At 38.1% G+C, this 16,594-nt stretch overlaps 2 long non-coding RNA genes across 3 annotated transcripts in view; both read left to right on the forward strand.

The window, feature by feature from the left end:
* Positions 1-16,594, forward strand: part of LOC141914304 (uncharacterized) — a 288,650-nt gene that overhangs the window by 4,650 nt on the left and 267,406 nt on the right. The window lies entirely within an intron of this gene.
* Positions 1,365-2,799, forward strand: LOC141914303 (uncharacterized). The gene is made up of 3 exons (XR_012620761.1): positions 1,365-1,423; positions 1,980-2,079; positions 2,583-2,799. It is a non-coding gene; the product is annotated as an uncharacterized LOC141914303 (long non-coding RNA).

Here is a 16,594-nt window from a genome sequence, read left to right on the forward strand (position 1 = left end):
ATAATTAATCTGCGTTTTTATGTATTTTGTTTAATTCTATTTCTTATTTCAACATTTGATCGTGAAAAATATAGATTTGAATTACCGGTATTTTATCGACGGACCTACCTCAGTCGCTTGTTCTGACGTATTCAACTTTTCGAATCGACTTTTCCCGAGCTAGCACAGTCGACGAATGAATAAAACACATCGCGCGTAAAATAGTATACGTGTTGAAATAGAAATCGAAATTATACAGATATACTACACACAGCTCGATATAGATTGAAACTCGCGTCGATGTGTTTGTTCAATCGCTTCGCACCCGGCTCTTTAAACCGAAAACTTTTAAAATCGATCCTCGCTCATCACTATTTTCTCACACAAACCATGCATATATTTCTTTTTGTCATTTGGTCTCGCGGGAAATAATTCTTTTCATATATTAACCTGTCATATGTAGCCAGCATCACCATCATCGCCTTCATTGTCACCACCACCTTCTCCAGCATCACCATCATCACCTTCTCCAGCATCACCATCATCGCCTTCATTGTCACCACCACCTTCTCCAGCATCACCATCATCACCTTCTCCAGCATCACCAACATCGCCTTCATTGTCACCACCACCTTCTCCAGCATCACCATCATCACCTTCTCCAGCATCACCGCAATCATCACATCAACTTCCCCAGCATCACCATCATCACAAATCAATTGACTATCAATTCAAACTACGTCATCATCGTCGTCATAACATCCACCATCACACACTCATTATCATAATCACTCTCTCCGCCATCTCCACCATCCCAACCTCCACCTATTGAGCGAGTCATCTAGTCACCCAATCGTCCGGTTAATCAGTCGGCTACGAATATACTTTTTAATCGGATTCTACGCCTGAGTCGAAGAAAACCACTCACAGAAGTGATCTTAATTAATGGATGGTGCAGCAAAGCGCGTGAAATTCACAAATTCTCACAAATCCAGCGACGTTTTTCTTTCTTGAGCAGACCATACGCACCTTTCGAAACTAGTTCATTAATGTAAATTTCACTCTCATTCCTAACTAATATCTTTGCCCCCGCCTCAAATCGAATGTACTTACACCATTAATTTATAAAATTCAGCAAAAAACATATGTTTTTAGAGTGTAAGGGTGTCGTACAAGCTCGATTATTAAACCGCGAGCTTCAATTATGTATATTATATCAACAAGCAGCTGACTTATTCCTATTCATTTTGTCTAACCAATAAAGCGCTTGATGTATAACCACCTGCTGCAATAACGTTTCGAGTTCCTGAAATTTGCGACCGAGAATAGAAAAGCAAACACTCTACTACACGTTGTTCTAAACGTCCCGTTCCTATAGGCGTTCTAACGAATACTACTAACAGCGGCAGTTGTTGGCAGGACGTACGAATCCAGTATAGGTAAAGTAAGTATGAATGCAATAGAATAGAAAGGATGCGATACGTTTAACATACATCAATACCTAGATTATGAATCTATACAAAACGAGGTTTCACAGTCGAATCAGTTAACATCTATTCGACGGGGGCCAGTTGCTCGAAAGGTTGGTTGAAGCTTTCGAGTTGATAGCTGACATAGAGACAATCAAAAGTTCATTATTGTTATGAGAATATTCATAGCCGTGTTAACCAGGTTTAAAATAAGTAACGAGAAGAGTAGTACTGTATAGGTTAACTATTTATTTGACGCACGAGCTTTCGCTTCTAATGAATAGAAGCTTCATCACTCATTCACCTGATGAAGCTTCTATTCATTAGACGCGAAAGCTCGTGCGTCATATAAATAGTTAACCTATACAGTACTACTCGTCTCGATACTTATTATTATTATGGTATTCTATCCGGCGATTATCTTCGAACATATTTTTAACGTGTAGCCCCTGGATGGTTTCATACAAGACGAATTATTTCGTTCATATTCAAGTTCGGTTGATGGGTAATATCGATGTTCTCCGTTTCTAGTTCGATTTCTAGGCGATGAAAATGCTTGCTTATCTATTAACTCGCGTATATGCGATCGTCGCGATTGTGGTCAGTGTTGCGTCATTTGCGGAGGCATGGGGTGAGTGGTCACGTCTGACAATTGATTACAGAAATTTCCATCGGATTCATCGGAGGAAACAACCTACAAAAATTCAGATAGACGTTTCAAACCCATCGAAATTTAGCGAAAAGTTTCCAAATATTTAATGCAGACATTTTTGCACGGCATTTTACTGAGTAATTTTTCATAGAAATATATCACGATCAATTGATTAGACTTACGTATTCCAAATTATAAAAAATAACCTTTCACATAACCTCTCATTTGTTCCCGAATATTTTCTAAAAAAGGCATTTACTTTTGGGCTATGGTAAAATAAAAAGCCGGCTCTGATTAATGCGAATTTAGTCGGGGGATTGAAATGGGACAAATGCTTTGCGTGCGGGCGGCTATCAACCCTCAATGCTAACATATCGCTCACTCGTCTAAATGGATCTACCTGAACCCGGGCTTAATAATAGAATTTAGTAAAATACTGTTGTTTTTGAATGTAAATTTCATTTCTTTTGGTCATATTTTAGCTTGCGGCTCCATAGGCCAATCGTGTAAGGCTTCCATCGAATGCTGCGACCCTAACCCTTGTCAAAACTCGGTATGTACACCGTACGCGGGCTAATCGTAGATGGTAAGTTGTTGTAATCGGATCGTGGTGTTTGTCGAAATATCCGATTATGAAACTGAACCGCAGTCACGATACCGACTGACTGTGAAAAAGCTCGAATTGGATCTATATTTTAACTGCGTTGTGAGATCTGGTCTTATAATCAAATCCAATAAAATGAAAGTAAATAAATCAATACGAGAATGTTATAAAGTTATCAATGAAGCGCCATATCAGTCATCGATATTGTAGATCCACGTTTTTACTTACTCGAAAAGCACGACGTAATAGTCCGATGCAGCTATATGGTCCAAACACATTGCACACGTGACGAAGTTCGGTGTCGTTGCTGCCCTGTATATTTGGGAATACATAAAAAGGTCTTCAAACAACAGACGAGTGTAAACCAGTAGTGTGTCCTACCGAGTCATTAAATGTGGTTACAATTGTTTTTCTCTTTATAATTTACATCGTGAGTGAACCAACTATAATCCAGACCTAAAATACTTTCAACTATCTACGAGTGTAAACCAATTTGGATCAACTTAGATTGTATGGTCTGGTCAGTGAGGTCTGGTATGTGTGGATATGGCTTTTTGATGCGTTATCTCAACACGTAACAGCCATTAAAAAGGCGCGAGATACAGTCACGTGTAATAAATAAATTCCAACAACAAATATCATTAAATAAAACATTCGAAATTTTTTATGACAACGTTTTGCATAAAACTACAATATACAAACTATCTATAATGTATACACTACGGCGGGGGTTCGGGTTCCTGCTGAGCCAGGTTGGGCGTCTCTACTGAGCTAGAGTTTCGCGTAGGATAAATATTTACAATACGGTTTTAACTTAATCTCCGTATGGAGTCCGTAAATCCAGGAGTATACCACTGACCAGGACCTATACTTTGAGGACAAAATTATCACTAAGATGCATCGTTCACAGTCCATCGAAGTGTATCGTATACACACTTTTATCACACTTCGAATTCTGTATCACAACGATAATGATGATAAATACATTTCCTAACGAAAAGTGAGCGTTCATGTTTAGATACTGCGGCATGAAAACGACAATTACAACGAATTCTTCATTAGTAGAATTAGTCATCTTGCCGGATAGACACATAACAGCTGGACAATTTATTTCGGTTGGCATCGTGGGTTGTGGATGTGGGTGCCTGACCTGAATGACAACGATTGAATGTCGATTCTATAGGAGTGACGGCTATCCGACCTGATAAGTTTTACTTCACGCAATTATCATTGACATATTAATTAATGATATATCAAACAATAGATCGACTCGAGATTATTGAACGTGAATAAAACGGTGAAAGTCGAACGGAATCCTTATCGCAGTGATATTTAGTGCTGAGCCTATTACTATAAAACTGAGCGAATTTGGACAAATGACAATATTTTCACACAAATCATATCGCGCGGGGAGGGTATTTTGACAAAGGTAACCCAATATTGCATAATTCATAAAAAAACTATAGGCTAGCTGTAATGCCCCTTAGGGCTCTTGTTTATGCCCTAAAATCAATTATCCCCATCAGAAAATGCTTTCAGAAATCAGAAAACTGTTTAAACTGGCAATATAACTGTTTTAACTGGCAATATATTCTAATTACCTTGCGCTGGGTAAAACTGGAGGAATTTATCTATTTTAACGGTGTTGCCTGCGTTTCGTTTTTGCTCGTATGGATTTCATATCGATAGTCAGTATTGTGTAAAGGAGGGGATTGAGGGACGAGTTGATTGGTAAGAAAAGAACCGCCAGCCAAGCCGCCACCTGATTCGGTATTTCTACCCGTAATACGGCGCAAAACTGAACGATAATCAACGGCAGCCAGCAAAATAGATTACACAGATTTATCACCAAACTCCTGCGCGCTAAAACAAGTTCTGTAGGGTCAATTCTACCCGAACCAGACCTGCTTCCAGATACGAGTCGGTACATTTGCGCATAAGTGGCCATTATCGTAGAAAGAATGAAGAAGTTGGTTAATGAAAAAATAGCGAATGAATATTGCCAGGCGTTGACATCAATTGAAACCAAATTCATAGGTAAACAAACTCCGGCAGTGCCGTAGTAATTGTCTCCAAAGTAAGAAATCGGTGTAAGTGGTAGCATTGCAATAACACACAAAACAATCCAACATGCGCAACAAATGATACACGCATATCTCGGAGATGTAATTGGGTTATCAGAGAATGGGTCTACGATATTTGAGAATCTATGACGTGTCATGATTAGTAAAAATATCAATGAACCTTCGCAAGAAATAGTGACCACGACTCCAGCAAGACGACAAATCAAACTGTCCGTCCAGGCTTCCGAATTGAGAAAGTAAATACCTTTGTAGATATAATCAGCTCCAGCGATCAGAAACAAATATATAGACATCATAAAATCACACAGAGCAACATTAATGATGATGATGTCTGAAAATGGATTTGAGGAGGAGAATCGAATCGCTCGAATGCGAATAGAAATGACGATTCCATTAGCGATGAAACTGAATGAAGCGATCACCCAAATGATAGCTCTGAGGACTGTGTTACCCATCAGATCAGAACAAGAGGAAAATTCATCAGCTTCAGGAAGGCACCGGTCAACATTCGGAGCCATGCAGCAAAATTTGTAAGCGTCTGACCTCAGTGAGACTAATGATGTCAGATTGTCAAAAACATGTCTGGGGACGGAAATAATTTTGTTATTATTGGTTAAATCAAGAATTTCGAGTGACGTTAATCCAGAAAATGCGTATCGTGAAATTTGATAGATTTTGTTACCGCTGATATTCAACGACTGTAATGTAGATAAACCCACAAACGCGCGTTCAGAAAGCATCAATATAAAAAGTCCTTGAATATCAAGAATTCGGAGTGATCTCAATCCCGAAAAACTGCTTTCCTGCAAATAATGAATCGGATTTTTAGTTACGAATAACTCCTTCAAACTGTACAAACCAGTGAATGTATTTGTTGATAATGATGTTACGTTGTTGTATGTCAGGTCTAATGTATGTAGATTATGCAGGTTTGAGAACGAATTCGGTAAAATATAAGTCAATTCATTGAAGGAGATGTTGAGCATTCGAAGATAAACATATGGGGATAATGTGAACACGTCCAAGATGATTCGGTTGTTCGACAATATCAAAACTCGGGTTGATGCCGAGAAAAGTCCGGTAATATTTGTTAAACCAGTATTTCCACAATCGATAAAGTTACCTTGACATGTACACACTCTTGGACACGTGACCTTACAGTAAGCCTCGTCATCAGTTGTATGTTTACAATTTGCGACTCCGTCACAGACCTCAGATTGTGGAATACATCTATTTTCCTGACCACATTTAAACATTCCCGGACATGAAAATGTCTCGCAGTTTTGTTCATCTTCTGAATTAGGACAATCTGATTGACCGTCGCACACCTGTCTGATCGGTATACAGTACGATGAGGGACATTTAACAGTACCAGCAGGACATTGAAATTCTTCACATCTCAACACGTGCTCGAGATTTCTACAAACAGGGTAACCATTTGGCATTCTCTCTAGAATACATCTGTGACGTCTTGAATAACAATGAGGGGAATTGAAAGAACATCTTTGTTCATCAGATTCCGTACAGAGATTTGTGAAGTTAGTCGTACAGTGGTTGTCATTATTGCACTGAACCATTGAATTCACTGTAATGTTAATGGTTGTTACTAGTTCATCTTCTTCGAGGCTTCCACTGCAATCTACGACACCATCCTGATACAACTGAGAACTGATACAGTCTCCACTGTAACATAGGAATCCCTGGCACAGTTGAGCAGTGCATCCTATTTCGTCGGAGCCGTCTTCACAATCAGTGACACCATTACATCTATCAAAACTGCTGATACATTGTCCACTTTGGCAGCTAAATTGTTCAGATAAACACGGGATATAAAAACACGCGTTCTCATCAGAGCCATCCACACAATCCTGTATGAAATCACAGAAACCACTTATTGATATGACCTGACCATCATTGCATTCAAACTGATTTTGTAAATTAATATCCGTACAATTAAGTTCATCTTCACCGTTTTGACAGTCGTGTCTGGTATCACATACGCGATGGTCGCTGATACATCTTTGATCGTTACATTCAAACTGCCACGATTTACAACCGCTTATAGAAGCTAACTCTTCATCAGTGACATTGTGTGAACACAAAACAGAACGCGCTGTATCTGTCGCATTATCAAACTGTTTCATCGTCCATTTGACTGATTGAATATAATTAATTTTATCTCTCGTGAGTATTGGGTTTATAACTTGCAGTTTTTCATTAGAAGTCACCATTAGTATTGAGCTATATTGATATTTGAAATGAAATGTTCTTATCAAGTTCATCGTGTCGTTTTCGGAGTTATCGGTTATCACAGCGCCTATTTCACCTCGTATGCCACGACACATCTCTGTTGCAGTTTCTATATCTAAACCTCGATGTCTGTTCCAATTTGTCAGTATTTGATAGCATTGTCTATCCATGCTTACCCATCCAACCGTGCAGAAAGGTTTGTCCCGTATCAATAATGTGCCGTTGTTTGTTGAATTTATCGTCCTCAGTGTTTTATTTTCGAAATGATTTCTTTCCGCTTCGCAAATGAAACTCGTGTGAACCTCTTCGATTCCGCAGGGGAATCGAACCCAGTTCGCTGATCCGCGTGGATTATTCAGTATCATCGCTGTACACGGCATATTGTCATCATTTATCGGTTGTTTTCTTAGAGGAGATATCAATCCTTGAATAACTTCTGGTATCGTGTCGTTATTTGTAGGTTTATACCACTCTGTGTAGCTCAATGGTTTCCCGTCAGACCACGTGTAAGAGCTCGATCTAGCCTGGAAATTTAAGTGGCATATATATTATTATATGTACATCATATATATCATTACATGTAATCTGTTGCCATTAGTAGTTTTTAACGAGCTCATCTAAAAATCTACCTGCAGTTTTAATCCAACCATCATAACGAGCGCTTTCAGCGAGTATGCTTTACGAAGAAGTTCCGTGGCAAATAATGTCTTAATAGAAATCATTTCCTGTTGTGAGTTGATACTGAGTAGATGTCCCGCGTACTTCTGTCTACAGTACAATTCAGCATTCTCCCAATTCAGACGTCCATCTCTGATGTATTTTACGCATGAAATTCCCGAATCTAGGAATCCTGTTTTACAGACATTTTCAAACTGTTTTATCGGTAACGACTGTTCTAATATGTATTGTATTTGAAATATCGGGATCTGACCTTTTACCTCAATTTGCAAATCTGCATAAGTAAGACTATAAAATACAAGACCCGGTATCGCGTTATTGTCACATATTTTACTTTGGTGCTCCTGCGATTGGCCGGGGCCTGCGGTGATGAAACGTTTGATAACTATAGGGTCAAAGCTATCCCCTTCTCTCTTCGCACACGGTATCTTTGCGATAGATTTTATTATGCATCTAAAGTATAACATTTTATATCTCCTTCGAATACGTATTTTATATGACAGTAGTTCATTGGTTTTATCCGCCAATCCTGGGTACATTGGTGACTGAATAATTCCACACGTTACCACGACGTTACTTTGTCGTTCCCTTATTTTCAACAACCGTTGACATTTACTCCGTAGTTCAACTAGCAATGGAAAGGTAATGAATGCTTGATCATAAGATACACGGACAGTGTTTAACACAAGACCGCTATTAAGGAACTGGCTATTCAACCGCGTGTGACAGTGTCTGTATGGAATGTGATCCTGAAAACATCGGTCAACTTGATATTCATGCTTCGATAATATGATAATGTATCTTAGAGAAAGGCGTCGGTTTTCGGGTGTAATCACGAGACAGTGAGACGTCATATTGATTTGACGTTCTCCTTCCTTTAAAACGTACCCGTAACAGTCGGTAGGACGAAATCTGAGATATGAATAATAACTATCGACTGTTAACCAACCGTCCCAGCTATAAGCGTATCCTACTACGGTGACCGATCCACCTGATGTAATCAGACTGACAACTGATCGACTAAAGTCATTGCCGGGACAATACGGACCGTAGCGTCTAGCCGTGAAATTACCACCGTCGTATATGTAAAATCCTGCTCGCTCGCAGTTCTCTGATAAAACTGTTAGTTCCATCTTCTCTTCATAGATAGCGACTCTTAATCCAAACACTTTTCTAGTGACGCGATATCTCATCGAGTTCTTCTCTGGAGTTGGGAACAGTGATTGTGATGTCATTTCCTTAGATTCCTGGACATAAATGAGTTATCATTAACTTCTTGAAACTATTATCTGTTTATTATTATATAGTGATACATAGTAACCTTATATAAAATGTGTGACTCACCCAACCTTTGTAGACCTCCATATCTTCTATCGAAATTGATTCAACTTTGTACGCTATTTCAAACGTCACATCGTCGTGAAGTGTTGCTTTCAAAACGCACAGTACGACGAGAAAGCCGTCAGATTTGACACTCAGTGATTCCAGGTAGTTGTAACTGAGTAAAACATCAGTTCCTACTACGCGTAACCCTTCTAGTTTATATACACCGATGACGCCACCGGATGTGCTGAGATCACGTGTCCAGTTGAAGACGACGTACTGTAACACCTGCACTGTGATAGACCAGCAGTGTAAGTGTTTTGATCGAGTTATTACGTGTAAACTGTTGTCATCGGGAATGAGCACTCCCGACTCGTTATTAGAGATCTGAATCAACGGATTAGAGACGTTCCAATCAGATATTTTATAAAGTTGAACCACAAGCTGTGATTTGATTAGAATTTTATAGGATACTAAAGTAGCCTTGTTCGTTTTAGTATAAAATGAGGATGGTGGATGTCCGGATTGTTGGCGTATAAGACCTATCGGTTCACTGCTGGAGTTCCATCCGTCGTGAATTTTAAATGGTGTCTTGACGTAATACCGTGATTTGATATTGATGAGGGTTAGATTCATTCCTAAACCCTCTGGCATTCCTATCCATTCAAGAAACATTGTACAAAAACGAATAAATAAATTGAATTTGTATCCCATTGGTGTTTTTAATTCATTCACGTTGAGAAATGAGTTTCCACAGTTGCCGCTGATTCTCAATCGGCTTCGTCCATAACGATACATGATATAAACCCGACTTCCTCGCGCACCATCGATGCGGCTCTTAAACATCAACAAGATCGAATCTTTGCGGCGGATTTCATGTTTTCCTTTACTGCAGAATCTGATATCAGCCTCATAGACGAGAAGGTAGTTATCACTACAGAATATTGACGGCTCGATGTCGTAGTAAAATTGGACGAGAAAAGTTCCCGGTAAAGAGCTGTTGATGAACAAACGACATTCAACACCGCGCGATAACGACGGGTAATTCGGTGAAACGATGTAACCGGACGTAGAATCTAGCGGGTACCACGTGTTGTTACAAGACGAACTTACCGTCACAGACGATTCCTCGATAGAGTCTGCGCGATCAGCGCGCGCGATGCGAACTTGACAGACGATCAGCGACGCTACAAACAGCGCTCTCAGTCGCTGCTCCATACCGAACAACATAACTGCGACAGAATGAACGAAATTCGTCAAGTGACAGAGAATCTGTCATTGGTCGGATGACGATCCTATTACATCCAATCAGAAAATTCGCTCGCCGAGTCGAAAATGCTTCTAGTATTTTCATTAAAAATACGTACGTTGCAAATTCAACTCACGAAAATATAATAATGCAATATGATATAGAAAATTCACGAGATTTTAGTGATTCTAGTTTTAGTTTGTTAACTGACTGCAATATGTTATAAGTCCATATAATTCATTGATTAAACCTCGAACACTTTAACAAGCCGAGTTTTATCCGCGCAGAAATATTCCGATCCAAATTTCCGATGTAATGAATATGTTTGCATCAAATGTATAGACAATTTCGTTTATCTCTTTCTTCGACATATGGATCGTCACGGGTCTAGCGGGTACCACGTGTTGTTACAAGACGAACTTACCGTCACAGACGATTCCTCGATAGAGGCTGCGCGATCAGCGCGCGCGATGCGAACTTGACAGACGATCAGCGACGCTATAAACAGCGCTCTCAGCCGCTGCTCCATACCGAACATCGTCACTGCGACGAAATGAACGAAATTCGTCAAGTTTCACAGAATCGTTTATTGGTCGGATCATAATCCAGTCAGAAAATTCGTTCCACCGACTGGAATATTTCTTAATACAGTTTTAGTAGAAATGCGCTCACTACAAATTCAACCAACGGATAAAAAATAAACCAACGGCATACAGAATTTCATGTTTCTATTTTCGCAATTATTCTAGGTGTGATTCGTTCCAATATTATATTTCTCATTTCTATTTGAGTTGTGTTTGTTAAGTTATTATACCCCCATACTCCCAGAACACCGATGCCCAGTTTAATAGACTCAAACTTTAACCCGGGGGCTAACTCAATTGAAAATGAATAAAGTTAGCCCTAAAGATGATACCAGTCTATAAAACCCGGCCGGGAATTTTACCCGAGCAGAAGAAAAAAACCTTCTCATCCGGTTTATCGATTCCGTAGACCTTCAACCAAAAATATATGGATAAAGTCTTACTGTATTTCTTCATATGGATCACGAACGTTGTGTATATTCTCAAAACCCATCCATGATATTTGATTAAGAATGATTTTTATCTTAATTCAAATCCTAAGCAATTTTGAGTCTAGAATTGCGTATACTGGAACGAATTTTTTCCATGAAAAAACCAGTCGATATCAAGACCGCTGTTAATTTGATTAATATACAGATTAAGAAACGTGAATAAAACTCAATCTCATTGGTCACTCACAGATATGGGTTTACTCAAAAATACATTATTTTTGGTTTACTATATAACAAATGGGCAGTTCATAAGCTGCAGTTAAGATTTTTCAGGTTCCTAATGGGGCTTCATTCTAAGGTTACTATTTATCCTATTTTTAGTGATTTAGGAGAGGTTCCATTCATATCGATATTACTATTTCAGCTTTGAAGTACTGGATATCAGTTAGGTCGTCGAATAATAGCGCATCATTGATGTACTTGTCCTTTTTAGAACAATATAAAGATGCCAGGGAGGGCAATTTCAATTATGTATCTACTGTTAAATCAGTTCCATCAAATTTAGGGTACTCAAATGTTTGGAACAATTTGGATCATTATTCAAATAGCATTATTTTGGTTATTAGAAAGCGTCTGATAATTATATTTGTGGATCTCTGGCAAATATTTATTCGTACTAAAAGATTTTAACCTCAGAAATGCTGTTGCTAAATTACGGACGTCTACCCACAGCTACTAATTAAAAAAAGATAGACACCGCGGTATAGAAAAGGAAAAACGTTTGTGCGATATCTGTTATGTGTTAGACGATGAATGTCACTTTTTGTTCCATTGTAAAAGGATCGCTAATCCAAGAAAGGAATTAAATATATCTATCCTAGACGTATAAGTTTAATCTCCACTTTCGACAACATAAATCCAACACCCAGTTAGTTGTTCAGATAGCCAAATTCATTAAACTCGGTTTGCCATTGTCCTAATATTTCTTCGATTAATGTTTTTTTCTTTATATTTTCAATTATGTTTTTCTTCATCTGTAATTAATGTTAATTATGCCTCATTTTATTGCTTGTTTAACTCATATTATGTATACACTTGATTTTACCGAAACTGTATCAGTTGAAAACAATGGGTTTTTTAAAATGTTTATGCTGAATAAAGGGTGAATTGAATTGAACACGAATCTCTATTATGAGGCTCATCGAGTCTCGGTAGAACCTGATCTGACTTGAGATTTGGATTTAAAAATCTAACGTATACATTTTGTTTATCATGCGTGTAACGAATTCGCACGAAGTGTCGCGTATTCTGGGCTTAATCCCTTTTGTCTCGTGATAATTTCTTCTAATAAACTAATGTTCGTTATCTGAGCAGTCCGCAAACATCGATGCCGAATTGTAAAATTCGAAATTCGGACAGAATTCACGACAGATTAAAGGCTTGGCGTTAAAAACATATATTAGTTCAGCATAGTTGGATGTTTTTAGGCAATCTTATACCTTACTTTGTGATAGAAGTAACGATTTCTCATCGAAAAAGTCTGAACTTTGCACTGGGCCAAGTTGCACTGTCGTGACCGAAGTCCAAAAGTGGTCTTAAATCATAAGACTGGTCTTTAGCCGTTAGATCGGGTATATAATGAAGTTGGTCTAAGATTAGTCTTAAATCTAAGGCATGACTGGATTCAAACGACATTGTGGAGTAAGATAGATTAGAAGATTAGAGCTGAACAAATGCATTCGTATTTGCAAAATCTTGCCTATATCAGCATTTCTGAAATTCTAGAATTTCTCGAGAGTGATGCTGAACAGATATTACAGCAAGGCGTATATATGTAAAACGCCTCGAGGCAGTTACTGTAAAAACGGTCTAAACTTTGTGTGCACGACAGCGGTTTTCAGTATGTATCATGTATCCGTCTAGATCAAATATATCCCCGAGCATTTCGATTTGCTAGAAAACCAGCGAATAATTCAGATACAAATCACAATAACATTAAGACCTAACTAACGCACGCTGGAATTAAACCGTTTTTGCAAAATTAATTGCTAATTGATATGGTTGGACGCTATTGAAATATGTACATGTTCCGTCTAGTTATTTCTGGCTTAGTGGCGATTGCCGAGTGAAAATATCTGAAATTTATCCCGGTATTGTGAGTACGTAGATGCCGCAAAGTATTGTAATAAGTTGGTCCAATCATTTTCCAAATCAGGGCCTAAAACGACGCAATGCAATGTGAAAAGCGCAAAACAACGCAATGTTAAATTTACTAAAATATGAGAAATATTTCTGGTAGTTTCTACCACCCTAGTATTTTGATAGTTTTTCATTGCAATATGTCATATCGATAATATTGTTTGATTGGGATCTACATAAACTATTTCTGATTCGGAATAGCCGTCATTCGTGATAATATGCTAGAATTAACCGAAAAAGATACGAATGTGGAATAAGCACGGTGTCTGATATTGATTGTCATTATAATGCAATCAAATCATGCTTACGTTGAGCATTTGACGCGGTAAGAATTGTAGGTTTAGAGCGCTGCGATTCGTATAGCGAGTGTAAGGCACGTGGATTGCGTTTACACAGAGGACAGCGTGCGCGCGGCAGCGAAATGTGGCGGAAACTTTCTTGTGAAAATATATCGTCGAAGTAACGATTTAAAGGAAGAACTAGAAATGACCATGAATGCGTTGCAAGCCGCGGACGAAACGGCGTATCCTATTGATCTGACATTTTCTAACTTCGAATCATAAACAGTAAACAAGCCAATCATTGATTAATTTACTCGCACTTTTATTGAATCTAATTATGACACGGAGTTTGACGTCGGAGTTACAAATATCAATTCAATTCGAGTCAAGCTTTTTCTCAACATGCAAAACCTTTTAGGTAACCTGCCGACTGTGGTTTAGTTTCATAATGGGATATTACCCGAACAACCGCAAATTCATATCCCATTATAGGCCCTTATCGCCATAACGATTAGCTACAAAATCCGGCTATGCATTTTTTGTCGCAACAGTCAGAGCTATAGTAACAACTATCTGCTTTTTTCATGCAACGTCGAGTCCCTGAAAGTACGAAATTGAAAATGGAATTTTGAAGTGAAATAAGCTTTTCTTACTTAAGTGAATGTATGATTCCGAACCCAGAGCATATATAGAACCGGTAATGATCCCGACGATTGGGATCTTAGAAGCCACTCATTGTTGTCGATCATTTAGACGAACGAATGTATTTAAGAGTTGCATGTTCGTAAGATCAATATTTCAGGTCAATTGAATGAACTACTTGCAAAACCAGCTATCCCGCCAGATGGCGTGATGAGCAGTAGATCGTTCGTTGTCAAAATTAGTTCATTTTCGATTCACTTTGAAATGGATTGTAAGACTCCCGAATCCATGTATTATCACAGGACTCACCAAATATGAAATACTTTCATTCTTATTATTAGATTTGGAGATTATCTTCATAAATAATTGATTCATTTAAGTGAAGAGTTCATTCAGATTTAATTGATTTGAAGAAGAAAATTGAACGCGACAAACTATCTACTAGCGAACCTAACGCATCCTCGCCTGCCATATGCGGAATCCTCGATTACCACATTAGCACACTGCGGCTACCCCATTGATTCTAATCAGTATATGAGCATGTAATATTATCTATGAGATCTAATTCGTTGAATTAATTCGTTCGATAATCATCTACTTAATCGATAAATAACTACTAAATGTGAACTGATAATTACAAATTTTAATCAATGCGTATTATTCGTGGAATCGTACGAAATCGTGTATTGTATTCCCAGTTACTTACGCGCGTCTACAATGGCCACGGCACTGACGACAATCACAGCAACAGCACACATTCGAGTCATTAAATGAGCCAGCATTTTCGCGCCTAGAATTTTACTAAAATATTTGAAGCCATGGAAATTACAATATCCGTGATAAGACGATGAGGAAAAATCCCACAATGAATCAAAAAAGTTTATTTCAAAATTATAAATATTCCGGGTGATTGCCACCACCCATCTTCAGTCTAAAAAAATAATTTAAAAATTACCACTCGGAATATTTCTAATTTCAAATAAGCTTTTTAGATTCATTCATATATTGTGGGATTTTAACTCATGAATGATATCTATTAGCAATCACAAATTCTGATTATGCAAAAACTTTCAACGGGCTCTCAGTTACTGGACATTTTGTCAGGTAATGTACCAGGTTTAGAAAAATGCAGCTCTCTGCATATAACGGGTTTTCTGTATTTCTGGTTTGAATGCTGTTCCATAAGTTCATTCTTTTTTAATCTATTGTATCGTATCGTCCTTGCAATCAAAAGGAAAGTACGTTGAAGCCCAAATTTATAGCATATATAAATGAAGGTTCCAGCGAGAAACATCAGACTAAAAGGTAAAGGAAACATCGCGCGGATATCCGTAACCGTTTGTTTACATAGAATAATCGCGGCTCGTTGTCGAAAATTCAAAGGAAAAGCGTAATTGAAATGATAAAGAGCTGAATTTCTGATAAGGTATCGCATTGACTGGAAGGAGAACGGTGTTTTCACTCTCCGCATCCTCGTTTAGACCCTATCTTAACCCAAATACCATCCAAGCGAAATTGACAAAATCAGGACTCGCCATAGTTTAGACAAGTTTCGCTAGAATCTATTCTTTTTATGAAATTGATGAAATAATTAATCTGCGTTTTTATGTATTTTGTATAATTCTATTTCTTATTTCAACATTTGATCGTAAAAAATATAGATTTGAATTATTAGTATTTTATCGACGGACCTACCTCAGTCGCTTGTTCTGACGTATTCAACTTTTCGAATCGAAAATGTTTTCCCGAGCTAGCACAGTCTACGAATGAATAAAACACATCGCGCGTAAAATAGTATACGTGTTGAAATAGAAATCGGAGTTATACAGATATACTACACAGCTCACTCGCGTCGATGTGTTTGTTCAATCGCTTCGCACCCGGCTCTTCAAAATCGATCCACGCGCATCACTATCTCACTCCGCAATGATCCATGAGTATAATGTTTCGAACTTACGGGATATCATTATGTATATTTAAATCAGCTGTCGCCTTTCATAATTTATGAATATCAATTTTTCATATGCTGTTTGAGTATTTTCGCTCGTGTGCGGTGAATACCTACACAGAACGCATCATTCTGACTAGAAACAGGTCTTAAATTGCGATTGAAAGTGACTATTGAATCCGATCGATATTTTTGATTGGAGGTTTCCTACGCGTGTTTTG

Source organism: Tubulanus polymorphus, chromosome 12, assembly GCF_964204645.1.
Source record: "Tubulanus polymorphus chromosome 12, tnTubPoly1.2, whole genome shotgun sequence".
Taxonomy (NCBI): Eukaryota; Metazoa; Nemertea; class Palaeonemertea; order Tubulaniformes; family Tubulanidae; genus Tubulanus; species Tubulanus polymorphus.